This window comes from Nyctereutes procyonoides, unplaced genomic scaffold (genome assembly GCF_905146905.1).
Source record: "Nyctereutes procyonoides isolate TBG_1078 unplaced genomic scaffold, NYPRO_anot_genome, whole genome shotgun sequence".
NCBI lineage: Eukaryota > Metazoa > Chordata > Mammalia > Carnivora > Canidae > Nyctereutes > Nyctereutes procyonoides.
In genome coordinates this window covers 20,816,724-20,839,983 of record NW_026575142.1, presented here as the reverse complement: position 1 = coordinate 20,839,983, position 23,260 = coordinate 20,816,724, and the positions used below count along the sequence as shown (strand labels likewise).

Sequence of the window (23,260 nt, the reverse complement as noted above, 5' to 3'; positions counted from 1 at the left end):
GTGTTTCTGGAAAGGAAACCACATTTAAATCTGAATATAAGAGAAAGAAAGCTTTCTATTTTGAAGTAAATTGGCATTGTGGCAAATAAAATGCAAACAGCATTCTCAGACCAATAATAAATCCTTGATCCATAACATCAGTGTAACATCGGTGCTGTTTCAGCCATAACACAGAGCCCTCTGAGTTGCCCTCAGTCACGTTTCGCCTACTGCTTGCTGGTGCCGTGTGCTTTAGGCAGTTTCTTTCCAGGCAACCAGACTGTTTACTGACTGTAATCAAAATGACAGCACACTGTTTTCACAACTGAGTGTTAAGAGTTGATTGCCTTTTTCACTTGGCAACCTGAGGGAACTTTAGAACTAGGATCTTGAGGTACGATTTGCGTAAATTCAAGATGGTGGTGCTTGCTTTCCCACAAGTTACCTGCATTCCTTTGAGGTTTAAAATATAGAGGATTGAGATTTATCTAGCGTGGAGCAGAGAGGTTGTAATCACTGTCTTCAGAACACTTCTAGTGGTAAACTCCACTGGAGCATAGGTTGATTTAGGTGGGCTGAGGTTTGACTGTCACGTGATTCTTTACCAGTCAGAACCTAGCCATCTGAGTGACTATTAAGCATACCCCACAAATAGATGATTATCAATGCCATCTCCTTCTATCATGCTGAGATGGTGCCACAGAAGACAGTACAACATAATGGAAAAGACTGTCCTACTCCATCTTTTTAGAAACAAGATTTAATGAAAAGATAAGGAAGGGAGAGAGAAAGACAGGAGGGGGATGGAAGCTGTAATTCAGGTAACCTGATTTCTAGACTTGTGTGTGTCCTCACTTGCTGTGACACATTGAACACTCAACATCTTAGGTGTTCATTGTCCACACCTACAAAAGAGAGGGAGGGAGAAGAGGAAAATTGACTACCTCATTTGTAGTGCCTCTTTTGTCTCTAAAACGCTAGTTCCAGTGTTCAGACTCTGAGACTCTGTACCAGATACACTCCAGCATCCATTACTTCTGGGAGAGAATGAGGCATACAACAATAGTCCTATACTTTGAACAAAGATTATTGAATACTGGGCTAATCATGTAACTGAGCTAGGCTGTGCTATACCTATTAGAGGCTATCTTTAGCTTCAGAACACTTTCACGAACTATGGGCTTGCTCAGATTTAACCATGTTTTTTGATGAACAAATGCTATGAATGCCTTGAGTACAGCAGAGCTGGAAGGTTGATTGCTGAAAAGAACTCTCTCTCATATCCTTTAATTCTAGATATTCAATTCTGTATACATTATTTCTTCTTGTATTTTCTTCACGTAATTCTTATACATGTAATTTCTTCCTAGAGGAGAAATTCTATACAAATAGCAGTTTTTAAAAAAAAATTCACAAAATTTTGTCTAGTTTTCAGTGAATGTGATGAATCACTTGGTTAAATTCCCCACCACCACCAAAATAGGGGCTTTTGAAATAAAGAGAAGCTGAAAATATTTTTCTAGGATCTGAATTCAGGACCCAAAATGTTGATGTTTTTTTCTGCAGCCACTGAGCACATTGGCACCAAAATTAGAGTGAGGGCCTGAGTGCACTGCCCTGATTTAGGTGTCACTGATGCCACTTACTGCAGCAGGAACATACAGTGGAAGGTCTCTGCATGTAAAAGCAGAAAGGATGCTGTTCAATGCTCAATTAATTCTTTTGAGGCTGAAGACAACCAGAATGCCACAGGTAAGAGAAAATCACATACGATGCAAACTTGTATTCCAGGCAAGGATTTGCAGCAGCCGAACTGCTAAGGAGAGCCAAGACTGGTAGTCTGTCTATCCTGGTTCTACCCAGGGTGGAAGAAGAACTGCAAGTAAGACCCTGGCTAGAGAGGGCAACAATCATGAGGGGAAATGTAAAAGCTAAAGGGAGAAGATGCTAGAAAGCCAGAACTGGAACATGTGGTGTTCCTGCAGTGTTCCAGGTGTGCCCTCCTGAACTGTCTTCGCAAGGACATGGGGCATTCAAGATTCTGATAAATTGTGTCTGCAGTATTGGGCATTGAATTCACTAACTCTTCAAGTGACCCTCTTTTTAAAAAAATTAATAGACTTTTTTTTTTTTTTTTTTTTTAGCGCAGTTGTATGTTTACCAAAAAACTGGCTGGGAAATTACCAAGAGTTCCCACATTAAGTGTGCCTTTGAATGCTTTAAATATTTAGTTCTGAAACATTTTATTCAGGAAGAACTTAAGAGAATAAATAGAAAGTATTTTCTCACACATAAAATTCCCTAAATTTGGGAATATGGATTCAACAATACGGATTGTTGAAAAAAATGTGTATTACTTTATGATTAAATTGATCTCATAGAGTGTTGTCTGAGATGTATCATCATGTGCATTTAATGGATGTTTAAAAGAAATGTGCCTCACAGTGACTCAGATTTTAAGACACCTAGTAAACAACATATCTAATAATGGTATTAGAGAGAGCTCACTTTTGTGGCTTTGGTGGTATAGCTTAACTCTTGTGTTAATTTGCATAAAGATCTGCATCATGATTTGGATGTGCTCTGCCACTTTTTATTTACTCCTAATCATTACTCTTTCCCTTTTCAGTTCAACTAAATGCTTTTGAATGACAAGTTGAAATGCTTTCCCCCAAAGAATCAGGTTAGTTATCACAGTTGTCACCATGTTGGTGGAGGGAATGTTTATATCAACAATAGATTTTTTACTTTCTATTCTCACTGAATAATTTAAATGACTCTTCTTCAAAAAACATTTCTTCTCTGCCTCAGGATTTAATTTCCATTAACATTTCAATGGTTTGTTTTTTATATTTTCATTGTTTACTACCCAAGTACTTTGTATATAAACATAGGACGTCAATTATTTTTAAGAAAATGATGCAATCCCAGTTTAAGAACCCAGGCACTGTTTCACAGACATGCATCATAAATCCAGCCTCAAACATGGTATTGTATTCCTTTTGTTTACCATAGAAGCACTAGCCTCCTGCCTTAAAATATGGGTATTCTCATTTTGAGATTTAACAGCTCTTTTCTTTATGGTGATAATTTTACTGACCAGGTTGACAGAATGGTAGAGGTTGTGAAGAAAGCAGCATTAAGTAGTAATATTAAATGATGTTTATCTAGAAAAAAGACCTTAAGATATAAAAACCCTGGAGGACGTAGAAGATTGTTTTATTAAAGGCTACCGCAGTCTCCTCCCAGCTGTGGAAAGGACTGCAAGAAGCCAACATAAAAAAGCAACTGGGGTGTTAACTCTGCAGATGTCTTCATAAGGAGCTGAAAAAGCTGACTCACCTTGGTAATGGAATTCCTTTTAAGAAATGCAATTCATTATTAATTCCACTTAGCTATTAGGTTAATTCATTTCCTTTTTATAAATATCACTTTCTGAAAATCCACTTTTAAGTGCGTTTTGGCCTTAAGAAATTTGTTGGTTTACAGATCCGCCTTTCCTTTCAATCTGCCACAGTTGCAGTTTCAGGAATCAGAAATCAATGCTTTGTTTCCAGTTGGATGACCTGGACATTCAAAGAGTACCTTTCAATAGAAACTCTTATTTGATTATTTAAGACTTAATTTTCAAAGGAGCAATTTATGACGTACAGAACAAAAAGAGCAAATCTCTGGTTGTACAAATTGCAGTTCACGGGTGCTGATTTCTGAGAGCATGCACGATTGTTCGTATTGTTAGTTTGCAAAATATACCGTAGCCAGCAGCTGGGTCAACTTTCCAACAGAGAGGTAAGGGTAGGAAATTAGCAATTTGAAATATAAAACTGCTTAAACATATAGAATAAATACCAGCCTTTCTAACAAGGAAAAAATGGACACCAATGTATTTCTTGATAAGTATAGGCATAGTCTCTTTACTTAATACATGCCCACTTACTAAAATTTTGAAATTATTTTGGAAGTCGTTTCTCAGCTTTTACTTCATTAACCAACCTTTCATTAACTTCTCTTATTTTTCTCTGCCTTCCTTCAGTCAGCTGGTTTTCAAACCTGGCCACATATTTGAACTATACTTGCAGAGCTTTTGAACAAACAGATACCAGGCTCAGCCCCAGAGAATAGAATTGAATTGGACTAAAGTGGAGCCAACATTGCTCTTTTTTAAGCTTCTCAGGTGAATCCAGTGTGCAGCCAAAGCTTATCATGTTGTACGTCTTTCTATTTTCTCTCAGAATGTTTGCATATCTATTTCCCTTCAACTATTCTTTTCTTCTATCATTTTCATTAGTGAGGTTTTAAAAATCTAATTTTTGTCATTTCTCGTTTTGCTTTTTTTTTTTTTCCTTCTGATTTTCCACTTACTGGCCAAGAAGTTCTCATTCCAGGCACATGTATCTGGTTTGTATTCTTATCTAATACTACTAGATTTTTATGTTAATGAGAGAGAATGCAATATGATTGTGAATTATACTTTTGTCTGTCCTTCCAGTGCTGATATAATAATATACTTTAATTTTTGGTATAAATATATAAGATTGACAGTGAAGCGCAAAACCATCATTGAAAACCTACATTAAGAGTGGATTTACTTGAACTGTAATCATTATTGGCTACAATTAAAGATAATTTAATACAATTTTAGAACTTTGAGGCTATATGGGACTCAAGGACATGCAAATATCCTATTAATAATATTTTTACCATTTCACAGCTGAAGGGTCAGTTTTTGAATTTTAATCTAAAGACTAATTTCAGTAGTTTCCAAACAGGGCAGGAGTAGGAATATTACATGCCATATCAACTATCATATCAGTAACATGATAATAACAGCAAGAGAAGCACTGATAGCAACAAAAGGATCTGTGATGATAATTAAAATTTGATGATTTAAATATCAGCAGGAAAAACAGAAATATGGGAGGTAATGCATAGAATATTCAAAGTTTTGAAATGAATGTAATAGGAAAATCGCAGGCAGTTGACTGAGGCCTGGAGTAGTAGATAAGAAATGTGAATGTTATTGTGGCTGTGCCTTGAAATGCAGTCAAGCCATTTCCTCTCCATCAGGTTTATTTTTCCTCACTGGTAAAAATACTGGTTGGATTGGCAAAAGGAAAAAAAAAAAAAGAAAGAAAAAACCTGGCCAAACCCCCTTGACTGCGTCCTGCCTATAGGTATGTTTTGTTGGATTTATCCAGTATTGTAAATGAATTGAAATGGATGACAACATTTAACAAGATGGAGATTTCTAATAAAAATTTGGATTTTTAGCTTCTTTGGAGAAATCGTTTGATTCATCAGTCTCCCAGCACTAACATGGAGCTTCTCCTCCTTGGAAAGGGCATGGTTGGTTATGGCTGTCCATTTCTTTAGTCTCAACCTGGCTAGCTTTGTTCTTTTCTTACCTACTTTGGCCATGTAGAAATTTGGGGTTATTTCCTCAAGAATCTATTTGTGGGGTTATTTCCAACCATGATATAAGCTGCATGAAAAGAAAGTGCTCAATACTTTGTTTAGGTACAACAAAAATAATTTACAAAGGGAAAAATAAATGTTACAAGCAAAAACACCGAGAAGACAGAGAAACTAACAAACAGATGACTGATTCTCAACTAGAGACTTAAGCCATTAAAATGTGTCCTGTTAAGCTCTATGCAAGAATATTTTGGGTTCTAGATCAGAAGTACAATGTCACTTAGCAGTAATAACTGGGATTTAGTGACTTATTGCAGGCCAAGCTCTTGGGAAAGGAAAAGAACACGATGTTCTGTACAGCCCAAGTAAGAATATCCTGAATATTAGGAGATTAAAATTCCCCAAAGTGAGCTTCTTGGCAGAAAATGGCCAAAGTTATTTAAAGAGTGACTTCCCATCTTTGAATTCACCCATTGAATAAAACAATATTCAACCACCATTTAATAATTTAAGACCATCATTTCTTTCACTTTGCTCCAGCACAGAGCTTAATCACATGAAGGGCTCCTATATGCAGTTTCCAAAAGGATGAAAACCTAATTCAGTTATTACAGAAATAACTCCAGACTTTTAAAAGGTTTCTCTGAACTGAAACAACTCCTGAGAATTTCCTTATGCAGACCACCACCTAGGATATGTTTATATGCACTGTATTTGTCAGTAATATATATATATATTTAATATTGTAAACCTGCTTATAAGTTACTTTGCAGCTGTTATCTACTCATATATCTTGGGAAGAAACATTTCTAAAATTCTTTCTATAAGGTCCTTTATCATTTCAAATTCTGAAGAAAAGAAGTAGAGTATAAAAAAATCAATCAATAAATAAGGCACATTAAAACTTGTGGTATCCAGTAGGCATTCATATAAATTTTAAAGAATTCTTTACTGTGGCTAATTATGTGTCTGGGTGTATATTCAAATTTTAGGTACCCAAAGAGTTGATACTTGGCAGGCAGTTCATATAACAAAGCATGTCTTTGCATAATAGGAGAACTAGATTTTCTTTATTATCATATTATCAAGTAAAAGAAAATAAACACTATTCTGCTCTGAAATAGGTATCCACACTTATTATGTCCCATTAAAATATACCTAAAGAATATATTGATTTTACCCCAGTGTGAAAAATGTCAACAGGTAAAACTGAATTAAAAAGTAGCTTCCTAATCAAACATAAATATGTGACCTTATAACACAAGTAACAATACAATTGGCTTTTGCCCTTCTCAAATTTTATAACTACGTCAAACAACAATCTGCCTCACAAAGTAGTAGTTCAGATACCAGATTCTATATTGAAATGCCATTAAAATTGTTTCTGGGGTAAAATTCAAGTGGAAGCAAAGATAATTTAGAATTGAAATTAATCAAAATTTTAAAATAGATCCTAAAAGTGAAGAAGTGTACTGTTAATATCTTAAATTATATTTCAGGGGCAGGCAGGTAATTAATCTTCATAGCTTTGGCAAATTTGTAAAACAATCATCAGTATTAAGGTAGAATGAATAATATATTTTTAGATGACAAACAAAACACTAATTCCCAACTTTCAGTGAGTTCACAATGTTCCTATACATGAATGATAACGAGAAAAAGTAATCTGTACAGCCACTCATGCAAAGAAATTCACTATCTAGTCACATGTTCATTCTTTAGTGGGGGGAAAAAGGGCATTTGTCTTCATATTCTTATATTTATGAGTGCTTTCAGTTAATTTCAACCCTAAAAATAAGGAATCACAAAAGCCAGAGTTACCTAGAATCAAGGAAGATGGACTAACCAACAAATTTCAGGCAGCGTACAGTGTAATTGAGAGATCTTGCCCTCATATCTTTAAGCCTCCCAAACTCTCAGCCTTCTCAGATCTGTCTGGTCCTGAGCCCATTAAGTCATCTTGGCTGCCATGAAGATGAAAATGACAGTGCAGGCACTTGAATCAGTGTAAAGAGGCCCAGGGTGGTTGAAGGGCAGGATTAGGAGGCCTGGGATGCTGAATGGCCATCCCAGCTGTAGCTCCCAAAGATCCCAGTAGCGTAGAGCTGTCAAGAGCACAAAACTGCATATAAAGAAAACCTTTGGAGAGAAGGAGGGATTTTACAGTCTGTCCACAATTTCATCAAGCACAATTTGCCTTTCCACTTTTTAGGGTCATTAATAGGATTTAAGCAGTAGAGAGTTTGTGAGCTGATCATATAGCCAACACATGCGGTCATTTCTGGGATTTAGGCTCTGTACTTTGATGGCCATAGTAGAAATTTGGGGATATTTAAATGATATTGGTGAAACCTATATTTTCTTTGTGAATCTTCATAGAGGTCTTTCGTCTGTTAAGTATCTGTTAAGGCACAAGTGAAATGAAGCCCTTTGTCCCTAATTGTTAAAAAGAAGAAAGCCTTTGAAGTAGAGTCCTTGAAAATCATCATTGGGCAAAAGAATGGTCTTTTGGAAGGTATTATGAGAGTTCTTTAAACTCCCAGGAAATGCCAAGGATATTAGCACTAATCAATATTGTTATAGGGAGCACCGTTGTTGTTGTTTCAGCAAGTGCCCTCTTTCAGGACAAGAATGAACATTCCCAACTACAGAACTTCTTGGCAGTTTCATTCTGTCCTTCCTGTTGTGGTGGAAGATATTATATCACTATCACTAATTATGGGGGATAGAGGAAGAGGGGAGGGAGAGCATTCAGTCATGTCCCAGGATGTATAAAAAACACTGAAGAAACATTATTTACACAATTATGCAACATAGGTGTTATCATTCCTATTTTATACATGATGTAATAGGGTCTTAAAAGTTTAAATACTTTGTCATTTAATAGTAGAGCTAGGATTCAGTCTGCCAACCCTGCTCTTCTCCATTTCTCCATATTGCTTCCTTGTTGTTTACACCACAGAAGGAACTGGCCGAGGATCAAGGATCGTTAAAACATCTTTTTCTGCTTTCAGGTTTAGTACACCATTAGTAGTTAATATACAACTCAGTGAGAGTTAAAGATGTATCATATTACAGTTAAGCTAAGAAATCAGTTGGTGAAAATCCAGATAAATTAGAATCATAAAAGTTGAAAAATGAAGTGTCCTTATATGTTTTTGATTCTAATAACCATACTGGCAAGGAAAATGTACTTCAGGAAAAATACATAGTGTCTTTTCTGAGGTGATCAGGATCATTAGTAGCAGAACTTGAATCAGAAACTAAGACTTCCAGCTCACTGCTCAGTCTATCTCTACTATACTATTAAAATACAGTATTTTTTTAAAAAGATTTTATTTATTTATTTGACAGAGAGAGAGAATAAGCACAAGCAGGGAAAGAGGGAGAAGCAGGCTCTCTGCTAAGCAGGGAGCCCAACCTGGGGCCTCCTGCCAAAAGCAGACCCATAACTGACTGAGCCATCCCCATTAGATTACAGTACTTTTTGGGGCGCCTGGGTGGCTCAGACAGTTAGGCATCAAGTCGTGATCTCAGGGTCTTGAGACTGAACCCCATATTGGGCTTTGTGCTCAGAGCAGAGTCTGCTTGAGATTCTCTTTCCTTTTCCTTCTGCCCCTCCCACTTGTGTTCTCTCTCTCTCTAAAATAAACAAATAAATCTTTTAAAAAAATTACGGTGTTTGGGATCCCTGGTTGGCGCAGCGGTTTAGCGCCTGACTTTGGCCCAGGGCGCGATCCTGGAGACCCGGGATTGAATCCCACGTCAGGCTCCCGGTGCATGGAGCCTGCTTCTCCCTCTGCCTGTGTCTCTGCCTCTCTCTCTCTCTGTGTGTGTGTGACTATCATAAATAAATAAAAAAAATTTAAAAAAAGATTTATTTAAAAAAAAATAGTGTTTTTCTTGACCTTACAAATGAAATGACTATTAGATTCTTCCTAAAAGTAAGATACTCAAACTTATTTGACGCATCATTTAATCAAAGTAGGTTTGATTTCCAAAAACTTTCAAAGAGCAAATTTTGTGAAGAACTCTATGTACATACACTCTTCACATCGTGACTACATATATAGACAAATAACAGATTATTGCAACTATACTGAAAAAAAATGTTGATATTGAGGGCTGAAATATAAGCACCCATTCATAAATGTAAAACAGTTCACTCAAGATCAGCTCTTGTGTTTACAGAGAACAAAGTTACTCAAATTCACTCCCCTGTAGAGAAGCACAGTGTATGCAATACACTGAAGCCAATTAATATCCATTTCTGAGAACCCTTATCAAAGAAACAGTTTTCTTCATATCCTATGGTAGGAGTTCTGAAATACACAAGACTCAGGGCTTTTCTCTGAGGCAACCACTATTTTATTTTTTTTTTTAGGGGGAGTGTTATTGCTACTCAGTGTAAAATAGTGAGAAATCAATACTTTGCCATATCATTAGAAATTACAATTGCTTTTAAATACTCAAGTTCTATTTTTAGGTCATTTTGACCATTACTGACTGGAAACCCAGGTTAAAATCAGAGGTCTTTATTTCACATAGGGCACACACTACTTGGAGTGGTTGTGTTGAAATTTTTCCATGCAAATTCCTACAAGCACTGATGCCTTTATCTTTGTCATCATCTGCTACATTACACCACCTGTTGTATTTTTAAAAATCCTACTTTATGATATTTGAAACCCTTCTTTCAATTAATACAGATTTTCTGCCAATAATTTCTTATTCTAAGTATATGATTGCTAACTGAATACAGCATTTGTGGCTATAAAATATTTTAAAGAAAATTACAGAAAATATATATTATAGATAAAGTGTTTTTTGGCTCAAGTGGCTCCCCCTGGTAATTAGTAATAATAACAGTTATTAAGTCTACACAGAAAAAATAAACAGAAATATATCAAGCTTATGAGATAATTCATCAAGAAAATATATTTTAAGTCAATAAATTTAAAAAATTTTAATATAAAAATGAACATATTAAAATATAAAAGAAATAACACATATGGAACATATAGGGATCATTTTATTGTTAAAAGGTTAAATCTCTTTTTATTGGTTAGTATTGGTTATCTTCTTCCCTCCATGAAAATAGATTATTACACCTCTATATTGTTATCATTCCCTATACACATGGCCCCTCTAAAGCTGTTAAATAAAAGACTAAAGCACAAGAATGATAGTTCCAAATTCACCATACATTTATGTTAAAAAAATTTCTGGGCACACTGGACATTTAAATAGATGATCCACAGCCACAAAATCCATTAGGTTAGCTTTGTGCAATAAAAAATATTTTCTTTGAATACAATGAATCATAACCATCTACATGTCTCAAAAACATGAGATCACTAATGCCTAGTTTCAACCATAAGTCACCATTTCTAGACAGAGGCTCTGTTTCCTTTGAGAGATAAAAGAATAGTAAGCAGTTTACCATCAAATGATGACTTTGGTTCCTGTAATCTACATTAAAACAGCATTAGGTTAAAAATAGCAGCATGAAGATGATTTTAAAATAAGAAAAATGATCTAGTGGCTAGATTCTATGGTGCAGATAATTAAATGTTTTGCCAGCTTACCTGATAAAACAGAGCTTTACAGATCACAGCATAACAAAGCCCCGCATCCAAGATGGTTAGAGTATAAGGTGGCTTCCTCTGCAGTTGTTCAGATTTTTGGCCACAGAGATTTACAAATTAATTAGAATAGGTTTTCCTTTGCTTTCTCTGTGGACAAGAAAACAAAGAGACCTTTCCAGAATCCTCTCTGCTTATGCCTCCGCTTCCTGTTCTGAGATTCACTCTATGGTACCCAACATATATCAGAAAACAGCTTTGGGGGGGTGGGAGGGAAGGCTGACAGCACTCAACATGGTACCGCCATCTACTGGCAGACATGCAAATTGAACGAAAGGAAAAACATGCTCATTATTCTTTATCCTAAGGTACAATGTAACATCTCCTTGCCTATAAGTATGTACAAAAGAGACCCTTTCCTACTCACTTATTTGCACCTCACCTATTTTTCTGAATTTCATAAATTTACAAAGTTTATCAACATATAACCTACCACAATTAACATAAAACCTACAAATATTTTGAAAATTAGGTTTTTAGATTACCTTATATCCTACATGCAGAGTTTTGCAAAAAATGTCTCTTGTAGTCTGTGCTGGTCTTCTGAAATTTTTTTCTTCTCATGGGATGGATTATTTTCCAAGTGAGTTATTTAACTCCTTAAAGAACAGTGTAATACACATTTCCTGATAGTCTTTTGTGTTGCTTTTGATAAAACATTTGCAAGAAACAATATCTGAATATGGAAAACTAGTCTAAACTTTAGTGAGGTTTAGCTAATTTAGATCTGTGGATTACTTTGGTGTATATATATATGACAAAAGGAACAGTTAAATTCATCTCACATGAGATAATTCAAACCAGTGGTTATGTATTATTATCTCTGTATCTTTAAAATACTTGAGACAACATTGTTTATAAGAACATTGAAGCAGGCAATATATAAGCAAAATTAAAATGACTTTTACCAGTTTATTAAAAGATATTTCTCAGCTAATCAAATTGCTATTCATTTTATTAGACTTTTTATATTTACTCTAGCACAACTATAATTTTATTAGTTTATCATTAATTAACTAATATATATTCATATTGATGGACCACCTTAATATTTGCTAAGTGCTATATTGGCTTTGAAAAGACAAAGAGAAAAACATACAGTACCCCCCATCAAGGAGTTTATGTATAAGGAGGAGAGACAAATATATCAGGTACCATATTTTCAAGCTATGTGCTCAAGGAGTGTTATTTACTTAGTTTTTAATTCTAGCCCCCATTTTGCCTAATGGCAGAAAATGAATCTAGTCAGTTAGGGGTAGACTGAGTCACTTGAGGCTTTTCCCAATGATTTCAAGTTTAGATGAAGCCAATGTACAGTTTTTCTCTTCCATCTTCTCATACAGGGATTGATTTAAGTCCAGGAATGCTTACATATGTGGAGAAAGCAGAGTATGGTTGGTTCCCAGGCTCCTGTCTTATTACGTGGGCATCCAATGAGCTGTAGAATCCTGTATGATCCTTAGGCTCAAAATCCCTCCACACGGACATCTACCAATGTGTCCGCATTCCTCTTTGGTCCCAGAAACACTATCCTCTAGTTTTTATGGCAGCATCCTCTCAACTCAGTTATCTCAGGTTTGTCAGCTCTTCCTCTCAGGTAACTTTTGTTCCTGTCCTTGGGGAAGGAAAGAAGAAACACAATTAGCAGCTTTCGAGGGTCACTCTGGGCTATAATTGGCTGATGAAATCCCCACATCCAAGGCACTTCACACCAAGATCTATGTTCTGCTGTTTCCATCTCATAGACCATAGCTTCTCTGTGGGTTTCAGACAAGTGAGGCACAATCTCTGCTACATTGGACCATTCCAACTTCTCATCTGTCTACTCTGTCTTTCTAGCTAATCCTGGGCGAGCAAGCTACATGGGGGTCCTATCAAAGACCCCCTTAGGTTGGGCCCCCTGCTTCTTCCCAGACTTCCTTTCCAGCTCCCAAAAGTTTTGCTTGAACCTCTCTTCCTTCTGTACCAGTAGTAAACTTGATCCACAAGTTTTCCTCCCAAATCTTTCTATCTTATACCTACTATATTAGTTTTATAGGGCTACTGTAACAAAATACCACACAGAGTGGCTCACACTTACAGAAATTTATTGTCTCACAATTCTGGAGGTTGGAAGTCCTAAATCAAGGTGTCAGCAGAGCCATGCTCTTTCTGAAACCTATAGAGGAAGGATACTTCCTTATCTATCCAGCTTCTGGTAGCTCAGACATTCTTGGGCTTGTGGCAGCATAACTACTGTCCCTGTTTCCATCTTTCCATCTTGTTTTCCCTGCATCTCTTGGATGCCTTTCCTCTGTGCACCTCTGTCTCTGTGTCCAAATTTCCTCTTTTTATAAGGACACCAGTCATTTTGAATTAGAGTCCACCCTAGTGATTTTATGTTAACTTGATTATTCTGTAAAATCCTATTTCCAAGTAAGGGTATTTTCTGAGGCACTGGGGATTAGGACTCCAGTATACCCCTTTTTTGGAGGAGGGTAGACACAATTCAACTTATAACACTTAAGACTGAAACCTTTTAAAATGCAAGAATCTGATGATTCTTTTATCTGTTTCCCATGACAATTACATTTAGGAAATAATAGCTTTGGTATATGGCCAGAATTTGGAAGGAGTGGGTGGGGGGACGATCTTCAGGTAATAGTGAAGAAACTCATGAATAATAACAACAATAACAAAACCCAACATTTATTCAGTATTATGTGTCAGATGCTCTTCTAAGCACTTTGAGTATATTCACTTAACCCTCACCAATAAGAAGAATTATACACATTTTACACATTAAACAAATATAGAGGGAGTAAAATCACATTGATTAGTACTTCATATATCATCACACAGATGACACCAGTATTCACCAAGACTTGGAGAAGCATAGAGGAAATGAGCTTTTATTAATTTAGACCACTGCTAACTCACACAATTAATGAAAATTCATGGCATTTTACTATTGTATTACATAAGTTTTCTGTCATGAAATATTTGTATTTTCTGGGGACTTTTACCTTTTTTCTCTAGTCACAGCCAAATTATCCTTGCTCACTACTACTTTACAAAATGTTCATTAACTGTGCCAATCTCTAGCACTCCATACTGATTTCTCTACCAATAATAATACTTAGAAGTATATTAATTCTGATGCCCAATTTGGGGCATATACTCAAAAGAACGTATCCATATACTCAGAAGGTTTTCCTGATAGTGTTTTCTGATTTTTGAAGGTGTGTGTGTGTGTTTTCTAAGGACAATAAGATGGAATTATCACAGGATGAAATTTTGAGGAAAAACAGTGGAGTTCTATAACAAATAGAACTATAAAAATTTAATAGAATTATTGTAAATCTAATAGAATCATATAACTCTATCAGGAAGGTTTTCCTGATAGTGTTTTCTGATTTTTGAAGGTGTGTGTGTGTGTTTTCTAAGGACAATAAGATGGAATTATCACAGGATGAAATTTTGAGGAAAAACAGTGGAGTTCTATAACAAATAGAACTATAAAAATTTAATAGAATTATTGTAAATCTAATAGAATCATATAACTCTAATAAACATTAAGATAAATTAAAAATACAAATAATGTCTAGTTTAATAGAATTCACAGATAATATTAGTTCCATTTACATATTCATTGTTAATATTTTTAATTGCTTCACTAAATCTGCCAATGAGTAACAATTATTATTCCAATGTCCAAACCTAATTTAGAATTCCCTTTAAAGTTTTTCTAGATAGCTCCCTCTCATTTCCATCCTTACCCTACATTTGGAATGGCAGTCCTGTAGGTCTAGTCCAAATGCAAAAACAGTAGAAATGTAAACATAAAGAATCAAGACAGTGTATGGGACTAAAGTAAATAAATAAATACTATAACTAATATCCCGAAGAAATAAAAGTGTATTGTATCTGTGAAGTGGGGATGGGAAATCTTGGGGGGAATAATAAAATAAAAAATGCTCATAAGTTATATATGCCATATGTAAAGAAGAGGAAAAATCAGTAGTTAGAAAGTAAAAATTAAAGACATCTTTTAGAAAGTTGGACTAAACACAAGGATATGAAAATATAGTAAGAAAAAAAGAGAGAGTATCAGTCTCCAAAGTAAAAAAAAAAAGAACAAAATAAAAGAAAAAAGAAAGGAGAAATATTACAAGAAAAATTTTCAGAACTGAAAAGACTCACCAAGTATTCCCTTGTTGTAAAGAAACACACCTTGAGATGCATTATAAAATTGCAAAAAGTGGGATGCCTGGGTGGCTTGGCATATTAAGCATCTGCCTTTGGCTCTGGGTCCTGGGATCAAGCCCTGAATTGAGCCCCACATCAGGCTTTCTGTTCAGCAGGCATCCTGCTTCTCTCTCTACTTCTGCAGCTCCCCCTGCTTGTGCTCTCTCACTCTCTCTCTCAATTAAATAAATCTTTAAAAAAAATTCAGGACATAAAAGATAAGAAACAAACAAGGATCAACTCACCATCAGCAACAATAAGTGATACTAGCAACAATAAGTGATGGTAGGAAACAAAGAATGAAATATGTCAAAAAGTGTAGAGAATATTATAGTTTTGTTCCCAGCCAAGCTGGAAAATCAAATCTTGTATGAGAACCAAATAAAGATATTTCAGATCATCTAACCACTACAATTTTAGCTTCTCTATATCCTTTTTTTAAAAAAGTTTTTATTTATTTATTCATGAGAGACAGAGACAGAGAGGCCGAGACATAGGCAGAGGGAGAAGCAGGCTCCCTGTGGGGAGCCCTGATGTGGACTCAAATCTTGGACCTTGGGATCATGCCCCGAGCCAAAGGCAGATGTTCAACCACTGAGCCACCCAGGCGTCCCTTCGCTATATCCTTTTTTAAAAAAGTCATTTGAGGGCAGCCCCAGTGGCGCAGCAGTTTAGCGCCGCCTGCAGCCCAGTGCATGATCCTGGAGACCCTGGATCGAGTCCCACGTCAGGCTCTGAGGGGAGCCTGCTTCTCCCTCTGCCTGTGTCTCGGCCTTTCATTCTCTCTCTGTGTCTCTATGAGTAAATAAATAAAACCTTAAAAAAAAAAAGTCATTTGAGCATATACTCCAGCCTTCCCATCCCACTCTCCACCCCTCCCTCTGGAAAAAAAGGGAAAGGAAATGGAAGGAAGGAAAGAAGGAAAGAAAATCAAGGAAGACAAAGGCATGACCTCCAGAAGACATTCAAATTCATTTGTGAATCTTTCTAGTGAGGAGTAACATCCTATCCCAGAATTGAATTTTTGTGGAGGCTGAAAATATAATCAGTCCACATTATAAGATGGAAACAAAGGATATTCACAAAGGAAATCTGATACATGTATCAAACATAAATGGGATGATTAAGTCCTTTTTGTTGCCTATTGATGTGATGGATTGCCTTAATTCATTTTTAGTTTTTTTTTGTTTTTTAACAATTTATTTGAGAGAGAGAGCAGGACAGGAAGAGGGAGAGGGAGAGAAACTCAAGCTTACTCCGTACTGAGTGCAAAGCCCAATGTTGAGCTTTATCTCATAACCCTGAGATCATGACTGAGCCAAACCAAGAGTCAGATGCCTAACCACCCAGGCACGCTGCATTAATTCATTTTTAAATTTTGAACTGATCCAGGCCCCATTTTAATAACTAGTTTAAACAAGACAAGAAAAGTGATATTGTGTCAATATACCTTATAAAAAGAAAAATAATTGTCAGTAAAGAGATTTTTACTCTTTTTTTGTTGTTGTTAAAGAAGTTCATTTTATGTGGGTGGAATTCATCATTTTAAATACAAAGGAGAAAAAGAAGTGCCCAGAAGTGCCCATATTAAATCATCATTTAATATGATCCTAGCTTCATTGTGGTTTTTATGCTTTCCTTCTGCAGATGGAATGTCAGATGATTTTTCAGATCTTACTGGTTACAAGTATCGGGCCTCTGGAACATTAGTGGTATTTGGCAACACTTTTTAAACATATCCTGCATAAATCATAGAAATTCACAATAGAATAGAGCTAATAACCTTTGATTAGGACTTTTAAATTGGTCTCTTTCTTCCTTCATCCTCTGGTTCCTCAGGATCTTCAAAAACTTTGTGGATAGAGCTCTAACTCTGGTGGCTCTGTGTCAATTTCATAAGCTTTCATAGCCAAATAATGCTTTTTCATAACATCAAAAACTTTATGATAAAATTCCCAGACCACATTTTCCTGTTTCCTAGACTGTGAATTCCAAAACAATGTTTAAAGGAATTATCCTGTTGGACCAGTGGGGTACCATTATTTAACTACCAGAGTGGATAAGATTTTAAAGGACTAGTTCTTCTAAGTATTGGTGAAGATCTGAAGCTACAGAAACTCATATACTGCTCATAGGAATGTGAATTAGTACAATCACTTTGAAAAACAGTTTGGTATTATCAGCTAAAGCTGAATCTAAATGTAGCCTGTGAGCCAATGACTTTTACTCTTTTACTCTTAGGTATATACTTGACAATAATGCGTGCGTGTATATAGAATGTATAGTACAAGAGTACAGCATTATTAAGAACATTCAAGGGAGTAAGAATCCATACATTCACCAATAGGAGAATAAATAAAAGAATTATGTTATATTCTTTTTTGGTATATTTTTACTGGAGTTCAATTGCCAACATATAGCATAACACCCAGTGCTCATCCCGTCAAGTGCCCTCCTCAGTGCCCAGTCACCCCCACCCCCTGCCCACCTCCCTTCCCCTTATCCCTTGTTCATTTCCCAGAATTAGGAGCCTCTCATGTTCTGTCTCCCTCACTGATATTTCCTACTCATTTTCTCTCCTTTCCCCTTTATTCCCTTTCACTATTTTTATGTTCCCCAAATGAATGAGACCATATAATGTTTGTCCTTCTCCAAATTCCTTCACTCAGCATAATACCCTCCAGTTCCATCCACGTCGAAGCAAATGGTGGGTGTTTGTCATTTCTGATGACTGAGTAATATTCCATTGTATACATAAACCACATCTTCTTTATCCATTCATCTTTCGATGGACACCGAGGCTCCTTCCACAGTTTGGCTATTGTGGACATTGCTGCTAGAAACATCGGGGTGCAGGTGTCCCGGTGTTTCACTGCATCTGTATCTTTGGGGTAAATCCCCAGCAGTGCAATTGCTGGGTCGTAGGGTAGCTCTATTTTTAACTCTTTGAGCAACATCCACACAGTTTTCCAAGTGGCTGCACCAGTTCACATTCCCACCAACAGTGTAAGAGGGTTCCCTTTCTCCACATCCTCTCCAACAGTTGTTGTTTCCCGTCTTGTTAATTTTCCCCGTTCTCACTGCTGTGAGGTGGGATCTCATTGTGGTTTTGATTTGTATTTCCCTGATGGCCAGTGATGCGGAGCATTTTCTCATGTGCTTGTTGTCCATGTGTATGTCTTCCTCTGTGAGATTTCTGTTCATGTCTTTTGCCCATTTCATGACTGGATTGTGTGTTTCTTTGCTGTTGAGTTTAATAAGTTCTTTATAGATCTTAGATACTAGCCCTTTATCTGATATGTCATGTGCAAATGTCTTCTCCAATTCTGTAGATTGTCTTTTAGTTTTGTTGACTGTTTCTTTTGCTGTGCAGAAGCTTCTTGATGAAGTCCCAATAATTCATTTTTACTTTTGTTTCCCTTGCCTTCATAGATGTATCTTGCAAGAAGTGACTGTGGCCAAGTTCAAAAAGGGTGTTGCCTGTGTTCTCCTCTAGGATTTTGATGGAATCTTGTCTCAAATTTAGATCTTTCATCCATTTTGAGTTTATCTTTGTGTGTGGTGTAAGAGAATGGTCTAATTTCATTCTTCTTCACGTGGCTGTCCAATTTCCCCAGCACCATTTATTTTTTTTAATTTTTTTAAATTTTTATTTATTTATGATAGTCACAGAGAGAGAGAGAGAGAGGCAGAGACACAGGCAGAGGGAGAAGCAGGCTCCATGCACCAGGAGCCCGATGTGGGATTCGATCCCGGGTCTCCAGGATCGCGCCCTGGGCCAAAGGCAGGCGCCAAACTGCTGCGCCACCCAGGGATCCCCCCAGCACCATTTATTGAAGAGACTGTCCTTTTTCCAGTGGATAGTCTTTTCTGCTTTGTCGAATATTAGTTGACCAGGAAGTTGAAGGCCCATTTCTGGGTTCTTTATTCTGTTCCATTGATCTATGTGTCTGTTTTTGTGCCAGTACCACACTGTCTTGATGACCACAGCTTTGTAGTACAACCTGAAATCTGGCATTGTGATGCCGCCAGGTATGGTTTTCTTTTTCAATATTCCCCTAACTATTCGGGGTCTTTTCTGATTCCACACAAATCTTAAGATGATTTGTTCCAACTCTCTGAAGAAAGTTCATGGTATTTTGATAGTGATAGCAACAAATGTGTAAATTGCCCTGTCAATTGCCATTGACATTTTCACAATATTAATTCTTCCATCCATGAGCATGGAATATTTTTCCAGCTCTTTGTGTCTTCCTCAGTTTCTTTCAGAAGAGTTGTGTAGTTTTTAGGGTATAGATACTTTACCTCTTTGGTTAGGTTTATTCCTATGTATCTTATGCTTTTGGGTGCAATTGTAAATGGGATTGACTTCTTCATTTCTCTTTCTTCAGTCTCATTGTTAGTGGATGGGAATGCCACTGATTTCTGGGCATTGATTTTGTATCCTGCCACATGCTGAATTGCTGTAGGAGTTCTAGCAATCTTGGGGTGGAGTCCTTTGGGTTTTCTATGTAGAGTATCATGTCATCAGTGAAGAGGGAGAGTTTGGCTTCTTCTTTGCCAATTTAAATACCTTTTATTTATTTTTGTTGCCTGATTGCTGAGGCTAGGACTTCTAGTACTACGTTGAATAGCAGTGGTGAGAGTGGACATCCCTGTCTTGTTCCTGATCTTAGGGGAAAGGCTCCCAGTGTTTCCCCATTGAGAATGATATCTGCTGTGGGCTTTTCGTAGTTGGCTTTTAAGATGCTGAGGAATGTTCCCTCTACCCTTACTCTGAAGAGTTTTGATCAGGAATGGATGCTGTGTTTTGTCAAATGCTTTCTCTGCATCTATTGAGAGGATCATATGGTTCTTAGTTTTTCTCTTGTTGATATGAACTATCATGTTGGTTGCTTTATGAGTGTTGAACCAGCCTTGTATCCCAGAGATCAATCCTACTTGGTCATGGTGAATAATCTTCTTAATGTCCTATTGGACCCTATTGGCTAGTATCTTGTTTAGAATTTTTTCACCTGTGTTCATCAGGGATATTGGTCTATAATTCTCTTTTTTGGTGGGAGTCTTTGTCTGTTTTTGGAATTAACGTGATGCTGGCCTCATAGAACGAGTTTGGAAGTATTCCATCCCTTTCTATCTTTTGGAACAGCTTTAGTAGAATAAATATTGTTTCTTCTTTAAACGTTTGATAGAATTCCCCTGGGAAACCATCTGGACTTTTGTGTCTTGGGAGGTTTCTGATGACTGCTTCAGTTTACTCCCTGGTTATTGGCCTGTTCAGGTTTTCTATTTCTTCCTGTTCCAGGTTTGGTAATTTGTGGTTTTCCAGAAATGCGTCCATTTCTTCTCATAATATGGTTTTAAAATTGTTTGTATTTCCTTGGTATTGGTTGTGATCTCTCCTTTTTCATTCGTGATTTTAGCAATTTGAGCCTTTTTTCTTTTTAATAAGGCTGGCTAGGGGTTTATCTATTTTATTAATTCTTTCAAAGAACTGGCTCCTGGTTTTGTTGATTCTGTATACTGTACATTCCTCCACTTCCTCTGGAACTTTCCAGTGCTGCTTGGTCAATAACTGGCTTTTCCCCTGTCGGTCTAGTGGGTCTTCTGGGGGAGGGGCCTGCTGTGCTGGTTCTCAGGTGTGAGCACCTGGGGAAGCTGCTCAGCCCCTGCCTGGTGGACTGCCTCAGTGAGAGCTGTTCATCCCGTGAGGCCCCTGCTCTGTCCCAGGTACAAGGTGACACCAGGAGGAACAGCCATAGTGGTAGCGGCCAGCTCCCCAGCCCTGGAGTCAGCTCCCACAGTAGCTATCACAGCTCCTGGTCCACAGGGGCCTGGATGCTCTGGGGACAGGGCGCTGACCTGCACAGCTCAGGGCCCCCAGGGCAGGAGCCTCCTTGCTGTCCTGGGCCCTCTGGCCTCCACCTGTCCCGGGGGAGGCCGGGTCCTGGGCTGTGTCCCCCGGCACCCTGGGCTCCAGGGCCTGTGCTGCTGGAATCTCACTCCCGGGCCCTGCAGCCCTTTAGGGAGCTCCGTCGCAGGGTGGGGACTCCCCCTGGGGCGCAGGTGCTCTGTCAGTGCCCCTGGGAGCCTGAGGGCATCCCCACCCTCCTGGGATCTTGCCCCAACTCCCTGCGAGCACCTTTCCATCTGGGAAGGTTGGTGATGCTCCTGCTCCTCCGGCGGGGCTCTCCTATCCTGGGGACCCTAGCCTGGGGCCTTAGCCCGGCTCCTTGGGGCCCCTCCCCCTTGGAGGCTTTTTTATTTCTTTACTTTTTCCCCGTCTTCCTACCTTGATAGAAGCACGAACTCTTCTCACTGCAGCCTTCCAGCTGCTCTCTCTTTAAATCTCAGGCCGAATTCGTAGGTTTTCAGGATGATGTGAAAGTTATCTAGGTAAGTTGGCGAGGCAGGTGACCTGGGGACCCTCCTCTTCCCCACCTTGCCCCCTCCCTCATTCATAGTGATTATTGATAGGAATATATTTATTGCCATCTGATCCCTCAGGTCATCTTTCACAGCTCCTGACAGGAAAGGTTTAGGCATCCCCATGACATAACCGGAGTACAAGACCTAAGGGGCCAGGCTCAGTTAGCAATTTCAGGCAAGACAGTGTAGGTGTGTACACTGAGACCAAGTGTGCAAACTGGTGAATGTCTGGGACCACGGACATCAGAAAAAAAAGACCTAAAAGTCACCTCATCCAGCAAGGAGAGTGTGGGGGTTTCTCTGGCCAAACCATTATTCTGGCAAGGGAGAACCAATGTCTGACCTGTCAGGTCCCAGCCAGGGCAGAGCAGCCACTATGTCCTGGACCAAGAAGCCAGGGCCTTCAGGGAATTTCTGCCCTCAAGAGAGCTGCCCAGGGAAATACAGGGAGGCAGGAAATCCTAGCTCAGAAGTCAGCACAGATGTTCATGGAAGCTGACCCAGGTGTGGCGTTCAATGTGCACAAATATCTTTCCCCCTCATGCATACCAATGAGATCAGAGATCACCGACGAGGATCCCAGGAGGATTGCAGTCTTGGTCAGGGCTTAACTTGGAACCCTGAGAGCGAGACTGAGGATGGAAAGCCCTGCCTGCCCTTATTTCATCCACTAATTATCTTCCCCTGGCCTCATGCCTTCCATGTGCAGCATAGGGTCTCTTTACATATGTGTCCCCACTTTAGTGTTGATGCAATTGCAGAGGTTGAGCTAGATGACTACACACTCAGAATAATGGGAATGCCAAACCCCAAACCCAAGCCAAAATAATCCACATCAGAAAAAGTGGCAAGAAAAAGTCCTCCTTCCTTTAAAGTGTACAAAGGGAGCCCCTGTCCTGGGGCAGGAGCTGGTTCTGGCTGGTGGTCCCCTTCAAGACCCCCAGGTCAGTGGTGGTTGCTGTTCCTGTGGAAGTCCCTGCAACCTCTAAATCTCAGCAGCTCTGAAGGGGTGTCTCTGCTGTCTACCCAAGTTCCTGATACTGTCCTCTGAGGAAGGGGGGCTTGGGGATGCCCTTCAGTAGCTGGGGAGGAGGGCTGGATCTTCGACTTTTTCCCACATACAGGAGCTGGTGACTCTGTAAGATTTCTCATTTAAAATGAGCATAAGAGGGTCGCCTGGGTGGCTCAGTGTTTGGGTGTCTGCCTTTGTCTCAGATCCTGACCCTGGAGCCCTGTGTTTGAGGCCCATGACAGGCCCCCCACAGAGAGCCCGCCTCTCTCTCTGTGTCTGTCGTGAATAAAGAAAGAATATCTAGGGGAAAAAGATAGAAAATGAATATGAGACTCTTTAATTCTTTTAAATTACTATAGGAAGTAAAAGACCCAAACTACTCCTGGACTGTATAGAGGCTTTAATATTATAACATTGAAATCTACCATTTACTAGTTAAGACAATGAAATATTGGTCCTCCCAATAAGTGAAGAGGCGGGAGGAAGTGGTGTCGAGCAGACGGGCCCCGTGCCCATTGTGGCCCCTGGACACCGGCTCAGGCCTGAGGGTGAC

At 38.4% G+C, this 23,260-nt stretch overlaps 1 protein-coding gene across 1 annotated transcript in view; it reads right to left on the bottom strand.

The window, feature by feature from the left end:
- The window catches only part of LOC129498651 (sodium channel protein type 3 subunit alpha), a 104,596-nt gene extending 93,441 nt beyond the window's left edge, over positions 1-11,155 (bottom strand). Inside the window, exon 1 of the mRNA XM_055308149.1 lies at positions 10,983-11,155. The gene's annotated coding sequence lies outside the window, so the exon portion shown is untranslated. The remainder of the gene's footprint in view (positions 1-10,982) is intronic.
- Positions 11,156-23,260: the final 12,105 nt, after the last annotated feature.